The sequence below is a fragment of the Schistocerca americana genome, chromosome X (assembly GCF_021461395.2).
Source record: "Schistocerca americana isolate TAMUIC-IGC-003095 chromosome X, iqSchAmer2.1, whole genome shotgun sequence".
Lineage (NCBI taxonomy): Eukaryota > Metazoa > Arthropoda > Insecta > Orthoptera > Acrididae > Schistocerca > Schistocerca americana.
This window is the reverse complement of record NC_060130.1, coordinates 120985730-120999782: the sequence shown is the minus strand read 5'-3', so window position 1 is coordinate 120999782 and position 14053 is coordinate 120985730.

The window sequence follows — 14053 nt, the reverse complement described above, 5'->3', positions numbered from 1 at the left end:
TGCTAGAACAGATGGTGAGCCGACGGTTGAGTTGGGTTCTCGAGTCGCGGGGCCTTCTGGCTCCGGCTCAAGGTGGGTTCCGTAAATGGCTCTGAGCACCATGGGACTTAACATCTTAGGTCATCAGTCCCCCAGAACTTAGAACTACTTAAACCTAACTAAGCTAAGGACATCACACACATCCATGCCTGAGGCAGGATTCGAACCTGCGACCGTAGCGGTCGCGCGGTACGAAACTGAAGCGCCTAGAACCGCTCGGCCACAACGGCCGGCCATTGGCGAGTTTTTACCACATTCGTAGGCTAAGTGGTTTGACATAGTTGCCTGCGAGACCTTGATTGTTAGGTCCACAGGCTCCACTTGCAAATATTTTCTGTTTTCATCACGAGTACTGGCACCCTTCCTAGTGCAGTATGAGACTTGTGTTATACATTCAACAGTTTCTTACAAATGATGTTGATGATGATGATGCGAGTGAGCACTGTGTAACACTGTGTTTGAGTTGTTGTTGCTGATGTGCCGGCGCAAAGACTACTCCTCTACTACAGCAACCGTCCCCTCACAACAGAGAGATCACAGAAAACTGTGTCAAATGTCCTCACTTCGTGAGTACCTTGGGGAAGTTTTGAAATACTCCTCAGGGCACTGCCGCGCACTCTGGTCATCAGGAATGGTATGCCACTACCTACCTCTTCATTTTCTGCCAACTTCCGAAGATTAAAATTTTTCCCCTCCTTTTGGATTCGAACGAACGAACGACGTTAAACAAACTGTACTACTCAGTGTGCATGGGTATACAGGTGTGATACTGTTAGTTACGTTACCCCATCCACCACGGTAAGGTCATATCACATCGGATGGGAAAAATTGGTTTTTAATTGTCCTGAGGCCATAAACCGCACAAAAGCATAAATCAAAATCAATCGTTTTCTGCAACAAGTTAAAATCGAGAAACAGCATGTTCAACATGTTGCGCAATGCGTGCTCTCAATGCAGCTGCCGGCCGGTGTGGCCGAGCGGTTCTAGGCGCTACAGTCTGGAACCGCGCGACCGCTACGTCGCAGGTTCGAATCCTGCTCGGGCATGGACGTGTGTGCTGTCCTTAGGTTAATTAGGTTTAATTAGTTCAAAGTTCTAGGGGACTGATGACCTCAGATGTTAAGTCCCATAGTGCTCAGAGCCATTTGAATTTGAACCACTCAATGCAGCTAAGTTTGCAATCAGAACACTTTCAGATAGCCTCATAGCCAGAAGTCACACCGATTAAGATCAGGTGATCGGGACGGCCAGGCTGTTGGGAAATGGCGGCTGATAACTCTAGCATTTTCAAAGTGGCGCTTCAGCAGCTGCTTAACTGCCTTTGCAATGTGCGGAGGTGCGCCATCTTGCATGAAAAATGATCCCAAAAAATGTTGGAGAGCTGCAATGACGTGGTTGCGCAAAAGACACTCATAACGCTTACCAGTGACGGTACAGGTCACAAGACCGGAAGCACCTGACTCTTCGAAAATAATATGGCCCTATGATTAATGATAACGTCAATCCGCACCACACAGTGACCTTTTCAGGATGAAATGGTACTGGTTGATTTGTGTGAGGATTTTCCTTTACCCACATTCGACAATTCTGTGTATCGACATACACTTTCAGATGGAAGTGGGCTTCGTGTGTCCACAAAATCTTCCACGCTCAATCATTGTCCACTTCCATGCGAGCAAGAAATTCTGAAGCAAAGGTCTCTCTTGCTGGCAGGTGAACAGGAAGCAACTCGCGCACATGGGTAATTCTGAATGGATAGCATAGGAAAATGTTTCGTAGGATTTTACGCACAGTGCTCACGGGTATGTCCAATGTTCGGGAGATACTCCGTGCACTACACGTTTGCACATCACCACTCGTCTGCTCCTGGACTGCTGTGGCCACTGCTTCCGCTGACGTCGAATCAATTCGTTTCCTCCCTCTACCAGGTTGCACAGCAAAAGAACCCGTCTTCTCGAATTTTCGAATCATTTTCTCCAGACCCACAGCAGTCATCGGACGAACGCCTCTTCTCAAACCCTTCAGTGTCCGGAACGTCTGTAGAGCGACGTGTGCACGGCCATCATTCTTGTAATTCAGATTTACAAGCAGAGCGCGATCCAGCATTGAGACAGTCATGGCGAACGTCGCAGACGCGAAAGGAGGAAAAGCCGTGTACCCGGTCTGTTTATACCAACTTCAATGGGTCGTGCGCATGACAGGTGTTTTCATTTACTTATTCTGACACATACAGCGCCATCTACTGATCACTTTTCACACTATTTTTATTCTTCTGCCAGACGTTTCCCCCTTCTCCGATAATATTCCGTTGCAATTTGACGTCATTCTGACCAGTGGTGTTATTTCTACAGCGTTTAGAAAGTTTAGCTTTAATTTTTATCACCCTTATATATAATTTAAATTTTTACCTACAATCAGAGTTTTTTTGTTACATTCAGTAAAGTTACACAAATTTTTAACATTAAAATTGCATGAATCTCTGTCATCGGAAGTAGGTGCTGTAATGGGAGCAATCATAAGTAGAAGGTTTTTAAACTTTGAGTGCATATGAAATCCATAGGTGCTTGTGGCCACGTGAGTAGTGAAAATACTACGCTGTAGATAGCGACGACTGTCAAAATTTCTCAGTAACAGTTCAAAAGTTACATCACTTTAACTGTTTACGGCAAAGTAGTGAAATGACTAGTATTCGTATTCTTAGAATATGGGAGCAGGATCTTTGCTAAAGCCGCACTACAGCAGGCAGGTCGTCTTGTGGTTCCATGAAATCGCAGAGGACTGGAAACCCGTGACTTGGTCAAAAGGGTCACAGTACTGAATGTTTAGAGCTAACGGGTGACTGCTTATGCGGTAAAGGGCTCACCAGATCACACTTCTTCGCTGTCGACAGTGCACTGTGCTAAGTGGTTCTGCAAATGTATGGAATATTTTCTCGTGGCCTGCTTAAAGTCCACCGACCCGTGGCTACTTGGAGATGGTTTCCAACCTTCTATGTTGTTAATTTATTTTCCAAAGCATACGATGTTAACAGCAGGATAGCGAACGAGCTTCCAGAACAAGCAGCGTCTGAACTTTGTTGGAATGAGAATAGTGGAGAATTTCAGGCAATACAATGAGCATTTCGTTCGGGATGTATATTCTCAATGGAGTAACGGTGGGAACCGATACAGAGTCTGTGTCCAAGATCAAAATATGTACGAGCTGAGGGTAGCATTAGAGACATTGTGATTATAGCCTTCTGCATAAATCTTTCGTGCACTTTCTGAGCCACTATCGAGTTGGGATGCAGCATTTTGACGATCGAGAGGAGTTGTGCACCACACAATATTTCTACTTCATGTACGTTATCCGCCAGTCCATTAATTGTGTGGAAGTGACATTGCATCGTTCTTATTTTTTGATAGAATATAGACTTGATAAATCGTACTAAACTCACTCTGAAACCAATCAGCATACTACCAAGGTTAACACTCTTGTAGCGAGAAAGTTAGTGTAGTTTTGTGGCCTTCATCGGCACTAAAGATTACATTCACCGGAATTGGTTAGAGAGAAAGGGACTACTGATGCTGACTTTCTCTCTGAATGCATGGGAGCTGGATGCAGTAAGGAGTCAGTTGACAATAAGGCAGAAGAAATATTAAGAAAAATAACGTTTTAATTACCACTTTGGTATTCACAATGACGTAGCGTCCTATAATTACCCTTGTGATCTAAAGCGGGTTCCCTTACGTTTAGCGTGCTGCCAGTAAGTAATCCCTTCGGGTTCCTATTCTTTTATTATTATTTTCCTTACGTTTTTTAAAGACTAAACGAATTGTTGTGTGTAAACTGAGTTTATTTAGGTAACTTAAATGTTGTAAACAGACGTACAAATCGTTATTTGCCTACACAGACGACAGCGACTTCGCATTTTTCCGGATGATGAATTGTGTTCTCTTTTGTAGTGTCACCGTAAACCACAATGCGTCATTACACAGGGTGAATCCGAGCTCCACAGAAAAAATTTCGGATTTTTTAAGGAAAAATTTCTGCGTAATACGGTACAGAGGTCTCGCGGGGCTCTTTGCTGAGTTATAACGTAATTATGAGTAATTTGGTTTGTTACTCCAGTTACCTTCGTTTATCTGAAAATTCCTTCATCACAGTGCAGAGCCTGTAATATGCAATTAATAAAACGCACAACACAAACCACCTCTCAGACGAAGTACAAAAGCATTGTGATGTGATTATGGTCGCTGTGGGAACGGTCGTTGTGCCTTCTCCCATTATGTTCAGTGAACTTCTATAGCAGATGCATATCGGCCAACTTTTCATCAATTAACCTGCCCATACTGCTGTCTACCACTGGTAACGCACAACTAACACTACCGGAAAAACCAACCCGAGACAGAAGCGAACAGTATTAAATGCAAGATTGGGGGCGAAAAGGAAAGTAGTCATTACCGTAGTTAACAGCAAATACCGTGAGTGAAGGGGACAAGCTTGTTTCCAAACAAGACACAGCATATAACATCGAAATTTGCACTGTTGTGCAGATATTTTCCGTATAATGCAGATACAAAAGTAAATGGGTGTAGGAAATCAAAGTAAATGTAATTGCTATTGAACGAGCCACAGGAGAACACGAGTTCTTTATGCCAAAATGCTCAGAAAACATGCCTGAAGAACCCACGACGTTTTGGCGGTGGCGCTCTTGTACACTCTGTGAACAGTGAAAGCCACAGAATCCATTCCAAAATATTGATCTCTTAAATTAAGTGTAAAAATTCGGTAATGTAATTTTCTGGTCTTCCCTCTGAGCTTACCGACGTGCCTGATATGGATACCGTAGCCTCATTCATAGTCATTAGTCTGTACTGCTTTCTGACGATTATTTGCCAAAGTAGACATTCAAAGGAAAATGTACAAATAAAACACACATAGGTTTCCTTAGTTGGAAACTGTATTTAAGCATGAGGGAACCAGGAAGTAAGTAGGCGTCATACCTGATGCTGCGAACTCATGAGTTGGTCCTGCCCCTGCCAGCCCATGGGAGACATCTTCTTGATGCACGTGTTGCACAGCCATTCCGGTCTCTGAAAGGAAAGAGCAATCGTTACAGTTATCCGTTCTGCTAAGTCGCACAACATAAGTAAGAGCATTACAATCCTATTAACGCGGAAAAGCTACTGTGGAAAACATGTCTGTCAAAAACTTTATGCATTTCTTAACTTATATGGTAACTTACCCTGTTACATGAGTGAAAGCAGACGCCAAAGCACACAGATAGCGTGATGGCAATGGTATTTTGTTTTATTTACGTTGACACATAAATTTTACGGATTTCCTAAATTATAATTTTGCGTGTGTTTCGTGGAAATCATGTCAACATAAAATTCTTCTTTTAGCTAATGTATAATTCTGTTTATCCCCAACGTAAAGTAATATAAATCAAAGAGACAACACAGTCCTTTGGAACAGTTATGGAATTTTGCCGCTGAATTTAAGTATGATACTACTTTTGAAGGTGATTCATATGCAGGACACTTGGGAACTCGAACCACAGGTGAAATGATTGAGAAAGTACGTAATAAGATATTGGACGCTCCAATGTGAACAGAGTATTAAATAGTTGACGTTATACGCCTATCATTCGGAATAGTATGGTGCACCAGAACGAAAAATTAACTATGAAAAAAGCTTACGCACCACCTGTGTCGCATTTCTTGAATACTGTCTAAAAACATAGGCGAAAATGAGTTTATCAACACTATTTGTTACGTTCTGAAAATAATCAAAAATATTTTGTGTGTGTATTTACTACTGTGGATTATAAGGGTGACTATCACACACGCCAGCAACGAAACAGCAATCAAAGCGACAGGTGAAGCCCCATCGCTCATCATGAAAACACAGAAAATTCGGTTTCATCTGCTGGAAAGTTTTTCCCACGAAGCATCAGGAAATTTTTAAGAAATATTTTGGAGGGCTGTACAAAAACTGGAGGATACTATGAACACCTTCTGTACCAATTCCACCAATAGTACATGTTTGAACAGAACTGGATTGAAAGAAAAACACGCTTTGACAGAGGTGTTTTGCGAATGGATAAGCTGAAAATTGCGAAGCGTTAATTATTAGAAGAGCTGTCCCATGCGCAAAATATAATAACTATGGCCTCCATGTACACACATCAAAAAAAGTTTTTGTATCACCCCGTTTCCCAGAACACCTGAAGACAGATGTTGACTATGGATATTGTATCATCGACACAGTCCCTTTGACTGTTCAGAGATGTCACTAAACCCGCCCAAAGATGTGATCAACCATGCATGAGCAGCGCCTATTAGACGGAGGGGGTCCGACAGCCGATCACTTCGAGTCATTCCACCAGGAATGAGGTACACGGTTCTTGTCGTCTGTAGTTCAACCATGCCTAGACGGTCAGTACCTCGGTTCGATCGCGTCCGCATTGTTACTTTGTGCCAGGAAGGGCTCTCAGCAAGGGAAGTGGCCTGGCATCTCGAAGTGAACCAAAGCGATGTTGTTCGGACATGGAGGAGATACAGAGAGACAGGAACTGTCGATGACATGCCTCGCTCAGGCCGTCCAAGGGCTACTAGTGCAGTGGATGACCGCTACCTACGGATTATGGCTCGGAGGAACCCTGACAGCAACGCCGCCATGTTGAATAATGCTTTTCGTGCAGCCACAGGACGTCGTGTTACGACAAACTGAGCGCAATAGGCTGTATGATGCGCACCTTCACTCTTGACGTCCATGGCGATGTCCATCTTTGCAACCACGACACCGTGCAGCGCGGTACAGATGGGTCCAACAACATGCCGAATGGACGACTCAGGATTGGCATCACGTTCTATTCACCGATGAGTGTCTCATATGCCTTCAACCAGACAATCGTCGGAGACGTGTTTGGAGGCAACCCGGTCAGGCTGAACGCCTTAGACACATTTTCCAGTGAGTGCAGAAAGGTGCAAGTACCCTGCTGTTTTGGGGTGGCATTATGTGGGTCCGATGTACGCCGATGGTGGCCACGGAAGGTGCCGTAACGTCTGCAAGATTATGTGAATGTCATCCTCTGGCCGATAGTGCAACCATATATGCAGCATACTGGCGAGGCATTCGTCTCCTTGGAGGACAGTTCGCGCCCCCATTGTGCACATCTTGTGAATGACTTCCTTCAGGATAACGACATCGCTCGACTAGAGTGGCCAGCATGTTCTTCAGACATGAACCCTATCGAACATGCCTGGGATAGATTGAAAATGGCTGTTTATGGACGATGTGACCCACCAACACGCTGAGGGATCTACGCCGAATCGCCGTTTAGGAATGGGACAATCTGAACCAACATTGTCTTGATGAACTTGTGGATAGTATGCCACGACGAATACAGGCATGCATCAATCCAAGAGGACGTGCTACTGGGTATTAGAGGTACCGATGTGTACAGCAATCTGGACCACCACCATTAAAAGCCTCGTTGCATGGTGGTAGAACATGCAATGTGTGGTTTTCATGAGCAATAAAAAGGGCGTAAATGATATTTATGTTGATCTCTATTCCAGTTTCCGGAACTCTCGGAACCGAGGTGATGCAAAGCTTTTTTTGATATATGTATCTTCACATTGAAGAAACTTGTGGCTGGCAGACTTTATGGGTCCAAAGAAAATAATATGGCCGTCGTAAAAGAGTATTTTATAATATAGACGGAGGAGCCAAAGGAAGTGGTACACCTTCCTAATATAGTGTAGGCCCTCGAGAGGAAGCAGAAGTGCAGGAACACGACGTGGTATGGACTCGACTAATGTCTGAAGTAGAGCTGGAGGGAATTGACACCATGAATCCTGCAGGACTGTCCGTAAGAGTACGAGGGGGTGGAAATCACTTCAGAATAGAATTTTGTAAGGCATCGCAGATATGCTCAATAATGTTCATGTCCGGGGAGTTTGGTGGCCAACGGAAGTGTTTAAACTCAGAATAGTGTTCTTAGAGCCTCTCCATAGCAATTCTGAATGTGTGGGGTGTCGCATTATCCTGATGGAATGTCCAAGTCAGCCGGTATGCACAATGGACATGAATGGATTCAGGCGATTAGACACGATGCTTACGTACGTGTCACCTGTCAGAGTCGTATCTAGACTTATCAAGGGTGCCATGTCACTCCAGCTGCAAACGTCACACACTATTACAGAGCCTCCAACAGCTTAAACAGTCCACTGCTGACAGGCAGGGACCATGGATTCACGAGTTTGTCTCCATAACCGTACACGTCCATCCGCTCGATACAATCTGAAACGAGACTTGTCCAACCAGGCAAAATGTTTCCAGTCATCAACAGTCCAACGTCGGTGTTGGCGGGGTCAGGCGAGATGTAAAGATTTGTGTCGTGCAGTCTTCAAGGGTACACGAGTGCACCTTCGGCTCCGTAAGCCCATAGCGATGATGTTTGGTTGAATGGTTCGCACGGTGACGTTGATGGCTCAGAATTGAAATGTGCAGCAATTTGCGGAAGGGTTGCACTTCTGTCACGTTGAACGATTCTCTTCTGTCGTCGTTAGTCCCGTTCTGGCAGGACATTTTTCCGGCCGCAGCGATATCGGAGATTTGATGTTTTAACGGATTCCTTATATTCACAGTACACTCGTGAAATGGTTCAGATGGCTCTGAGCACTATGGGACTTGACATCTGAGGTCATCAGTCCCCTAGAACTTAGAACTACTTAAACCTAACTAACCTAAGGACATCACACATCCATGCCCGTGGCAGGATTCAAACCTGCGACCGTAGCGGTCGCGCGGTTCCAGACTGAAGTGCCTAGAACCGCTCGACCACAGTGGCCAGCAAGGCAGTCAGATAGATGCAGTATTTCTTGACTTCTGAAAGCATTTAACTAGGAACCACACATATGGTTATTATTAATAATACGATAGTATGGGGTATCAACCTAAATTTAGAGAATTTCTTGGTAGGGAGGACGCAGCATGTTACCTTGAATGAGGAATCACCGACAGCTGTAGAAGTAACTTCAAGTGTACCCCATGGAAGTGGGTTGGAACTATTACTGTTCATGTTCTATATTAATAAGATTGCAGACGATACAAACAGTAACCTCAGACTTTTCGCAGATGGTGTGGCCATCTGTAACGAACTGTTGTCGTAAAACATCGGCACAAAGATTCAATCGGAACTTGATAAGATTTCAAAATGGTGCAAAGATTGGTAACTTGCTTTAAATATGCAGTAAATTTGTGCACAACGCAAAACGAAAAAAAAAAACATGGCATAGTATCCTATGACTGCAGTATCATCGAGTCACAATTGGAATAGGTCAATTCACACAAATAGATGGGTGTAAGTATTTGTAGGGATACGAAATGGAACCAACACACAGGTTCAGTTGTAGGTAAAGCAGGTGGCAGACTTCGGTTCATTGGTAGAATTACTAGGAAAGTGTAATGTCTACAAAGGAGACCGCTTACGAAACACGCGTGCACACCATTCTAGAATACTGTTGAAGTGTGCGAGATTTGTAAAAGATAGAGCTAACGGGGGACATTGAACGTATACATAGAAGGGTAGCACGAATGGCAAAATTTTTTTTTGACTTACAGGGAAGTGTCGCAGAGATGCTAAGGAAGCTGAACTGATAATCTCTTGAAGATAGATAAAGACTATCCGGAGAAACTCTACTTACAGACTTTCAAGAGCCAGCTTTAAGTGATGAATCTAGAAATACACTGCAACCACCTTCGTATCGCCCCAGTGGAAATGGCGAGGAGAAAATTAAAACTAGCAGCACGCACAGTGGTGTTTAATTGATCATTCTTGCCGTGCTACATACGTGAATGGTAGGAGGAACAGCGCAAATAACTGGTACAGTGGGAAGTGCCCTCCACCATGAACTTAGCAGTGGTTTGTAGATGTAAATCTTTATTCTAAGTGTGAGACTCCCATTTCTCATATAACTGATTTGAATCGATGGGATGTTTTCGCTTTCTACGAAGTGTTCCAGTATTCGAGCGGTAAGTACTACGTTCTAAAACAGTTTTGCGATTCTCAGCAGCCGCGCGGGATAACTGTTCGGTCTTAGAGGCGCGTTGTCACGTGTGAGCGTGTACCTCACCCCTCATGGTAATGTACATGTGCGTCAGTGAAAAAGACCAATAAAAAGGTGTTAGCATGTGAACGTAATGTGCTGTTCCAGTCTCTTCTGTACGTAAGGTCCATCACCGTTCCCTTTGGATCCCTACGTAATTCGGTGCTCTCCGATACACACGATCGAACAGCGGAGGAGTGGTACTCAAGCGTCAACTTTAGGTTACAATATCTCCGGATGTAATTAACATTTTACAATGCAACAAACGGCACTGATTACGTATTTGTTTATATGTTCAGATGTGCTAACAAAACTAACGGGGTTCCATTTAAAAAAAACGTAGGTTTGTGTTAAAAAACATACTTCCGTGCATTTTTTGTGGTTTGTATTAACCAATTACACTAGCCCCTCTCCTCACGTTTGGTCTGTGGAATCGATTCGTCAGTATTTGATGTGGTTTACGAAATATATCCAGCGGTAATGTTAGGTGACTCACCCTGTATATACACTCCTGGAAATGGATAAAAGAACACATTGACACCGGTGTGTCAGACCCACCATACTTGCTCCGGACACTGCGAGAGGGCTGTACAAGCAATGATCACACGCACGGCACAGCGGACACACCAGGAACCGCGGTGTTGGCCGTCGAATGGCGCTAGCTGCGCAGCATTTGTGCACCGCCGCCGTCAGTGTCAGCCAGTTTGCCGTGGCATACGGAGCTCCATCGCAGTCTTTAACACTGGTAGTATGCCGCGACAGCGTGGACGTGAACCGTATGTGCAGTTGACGGACTTTGAACGAGGGCGTATAGTGGGCATGCGGGAGGCCGGGTGGACGTACCGCCGAATTGCTCAACACGTGGGGCGTGAGGTCTCCACAGTACATCGATGTTGTCGCCAGTGGCCGGCGGAAGGTGCACGTGCCCGTCGACCTGGGACCGGACCGCAGCGACGCACGGATGCACGCCAAGACCGTAGGATCCTACGCAGTGCCGTAGGGGACCGCACCGCCACTTCCCAGCAAATTAGGGACACTGTTGCTCCTGGGGTATCGGCGAGGACCATTCGCAACCGTCTCCATGAAGCTGGGCTACGGTCCCGCACACCGTTAGGCCGTCTTCCGCTCACGCCCCAACATCGTGCAGCCCGCCTCCAGTGGTGTCGCGACAGGCGTGAATGGAGGGACGAATGGAGACGTGTCGTCTTCAGCGATGAGAGTCGCTTCTGCCTTGGTGCCAATGATGGTCGTATGCGTGTTTGGCGCCGTGCAGGTGAGCGCCACAATCTGGACTGCATACGACCGAGGCACACAGGGCCAACACCCGGCATCATGGTGTGGGGAGCGATCTCCTACACTGGCCGTACACCACTGGTGATCGTCGAGGGGACACTGAATAGTGCACGGTACATCCAAACCGTCATCGAACCCATCGTGTTACCATTCCTAGACCGGCAAGGGAACTTGCTGTTCCAACAGGACAATGCACGTCCGCATGTATCCCGTGCCACCCAACGTGCTCTAGAAGGTGTAAGTCAACTACCCTGGCCAGCAAGATCTCCGGATCTGTCCCCCATTGAGCATGTTTGGGACTGGATGAAGCGTCGTCTCACGCGGTCTGCACGTCCAGCACGAACGCTGGTCCAACTGAGGCGCCAGGTGGAAGTGGCATGGCAAGCCGTTCCACAGGACTACATCCAGCATCTCTACGATCGCCTCCATGGGAGAATAGCAGCCTGCATTGCTGCGAAAGGTGGATATACACTGTACTAGTGCCGACATTGTGCATGCTCTGTTGCCTGTGTCTATGTGCCTGTGGTTCTGGCAGTGTGATCATGTGATGTATCTGACCCCAGGAATGTGTCAATAAAGTTTCCCCTTCCTGGGACAATGAATTCACGGTGTTCTTATTTCAATTTCCAGGAGTGTATATATATATATATATATATATATATATATATATATATATATATATAGGGCTATTACAAATGATTGAAGCGATTTCATAAATTCACTGTAGCTCCATTCATTGACATATGGTCACGACACACTACAGATACGTAGAAAAACTCATGAAGTTTTGTTCGGCTGAAGCCGCACTTCAGGTTTCTGCCGCCAGAGCGCTCGAGAGCGCAGTGAGACAAAATGGCGACAGGAGCCGAGAAAGCGTATGTCGTGCTTGAAATGCACTCACATCAGTCAGTCATAACAGTGCAACGACACTTCAGGACGAGGTTTGACAAAGATCCACCAACTGCTAACTCCATTCGGCGATGGAATGCGCAGTTTAAAGCTCCTGGATGCCTCTGTAAGGGGAAATCAACGGGTCGGCCTGCAGTGAGCGAAGAAACGGTTGAACGCGTGCTGGCAAGTTTCACGCGTGGCCCGCGGAAGTCGACGAATAAAGCAAGCAGGGAGCTAAACGTACCATAGGATGGTGCTCCACTGCACTTCCATCATGATGTTCGGCATTTCTTAAACAGGAGATTGGAAAACCGATGGATCGGTCGTGGTGGAGATCATGATCAGCAATTCGTGTCATGGCCTCCACGCTCTCCCGACTTAACCCCATGCGATTTCTTTCTGTGGGGTTATGTGAAAGATTCAGTGTTTAAACCTCCTCTACCAAGAAACGTGCCAGAACTGCGAGCTCGCATCAACGATGCTTTCGAACTCATTGATGGGGACATGCTGCGCCGTATGTGGGAGGAACTTGATTATCGGCTTGATGTCTGCCGAATCACTAAAGGGGCACATATCGAACATTTGAGAATGCCTAAAAAAACGTTTTGAGTTTTTGTATGTGTGTGCAAAGCATTGTGAAAATATCTCAAATAATAAAGTTATTATAGAGCTGTGAAATCGCTTCAATCATTTGTAATAACCCTGTATATATAAAAGCGCCAACCGTCATAAATGTATTTCCTGGGAGACTGTATCGCAGTGGCAGTTTACCCGGGAGTTTCATGTTGCTAGGTGCCCGGTTGACGATAATATTGTGAAAAAAATGGAGATTCACGTAATCCAAATGATTTGGTATGCCTAAGAAATTAATCAGTAGGATGCATCGATCTCTAACTATAGTACTCGAAACAGTCGTGATATATCCCTGTCAGCTTCTACGGAGGAGCTCGACTATGGCTCACGTCAGTGACAGAAGAACTCGTGGAGAAACAGATCCGTATTTACGGTCGCACTGCTCCCGAGAGGCCATAGATCACAAGGAAAAGAAGTGGTATGTCACTTAGTGAAATACAAATAACGTCGTTGTTCATCTGCAGATCAGTGGAAGAAAACTTTGTGAAATGATGATTCGCTATTTGGAAATCAGGTAGGTGTTTTGACTACCGGCCTTCATCAGTTCATGAACCACATAATAATAGTTTTAAATGACAAGCTTTTTGCCACCTTTGTGGGGGATTTAGATTGCCACTAACAACATTCAGTAGGACAGTGTCTGTATTTTACAGGGTCTGTATAATTCAATGCAATGTTCCTTCGGACATGCATGAAGACACGCATGCATGCATCCATGTCCAAAGGAACAGACACTGCTGACGACTGAAAGCCGAATTAAATTATGAAACGCTTTCGGAAAACGATTTTACAACATCTATACGATTTACTAGTAAGATATAAAAATTTGTGCCGAACTGGGACTCGAACTCGTATCTACCGCTTTACGCGAGCGATCGCCTTAACCTATTTGGTAATCCATGCACGACTAACGGCCAGACCCAAGCTTCCGTGTGCCCTAGTGTCTATGTCCCATTGTGCTCGCACACAAATCGTAAGGTCCTCGCAGAGGGAGAGACTGTTTTTCTCGTCAGATTGACCTTTTTTTGGCATGAAATACAGTAGGGCAATATCTGTATTTTACGGTTTCTGTATAACTCGATGCAATGTTCCTTCGG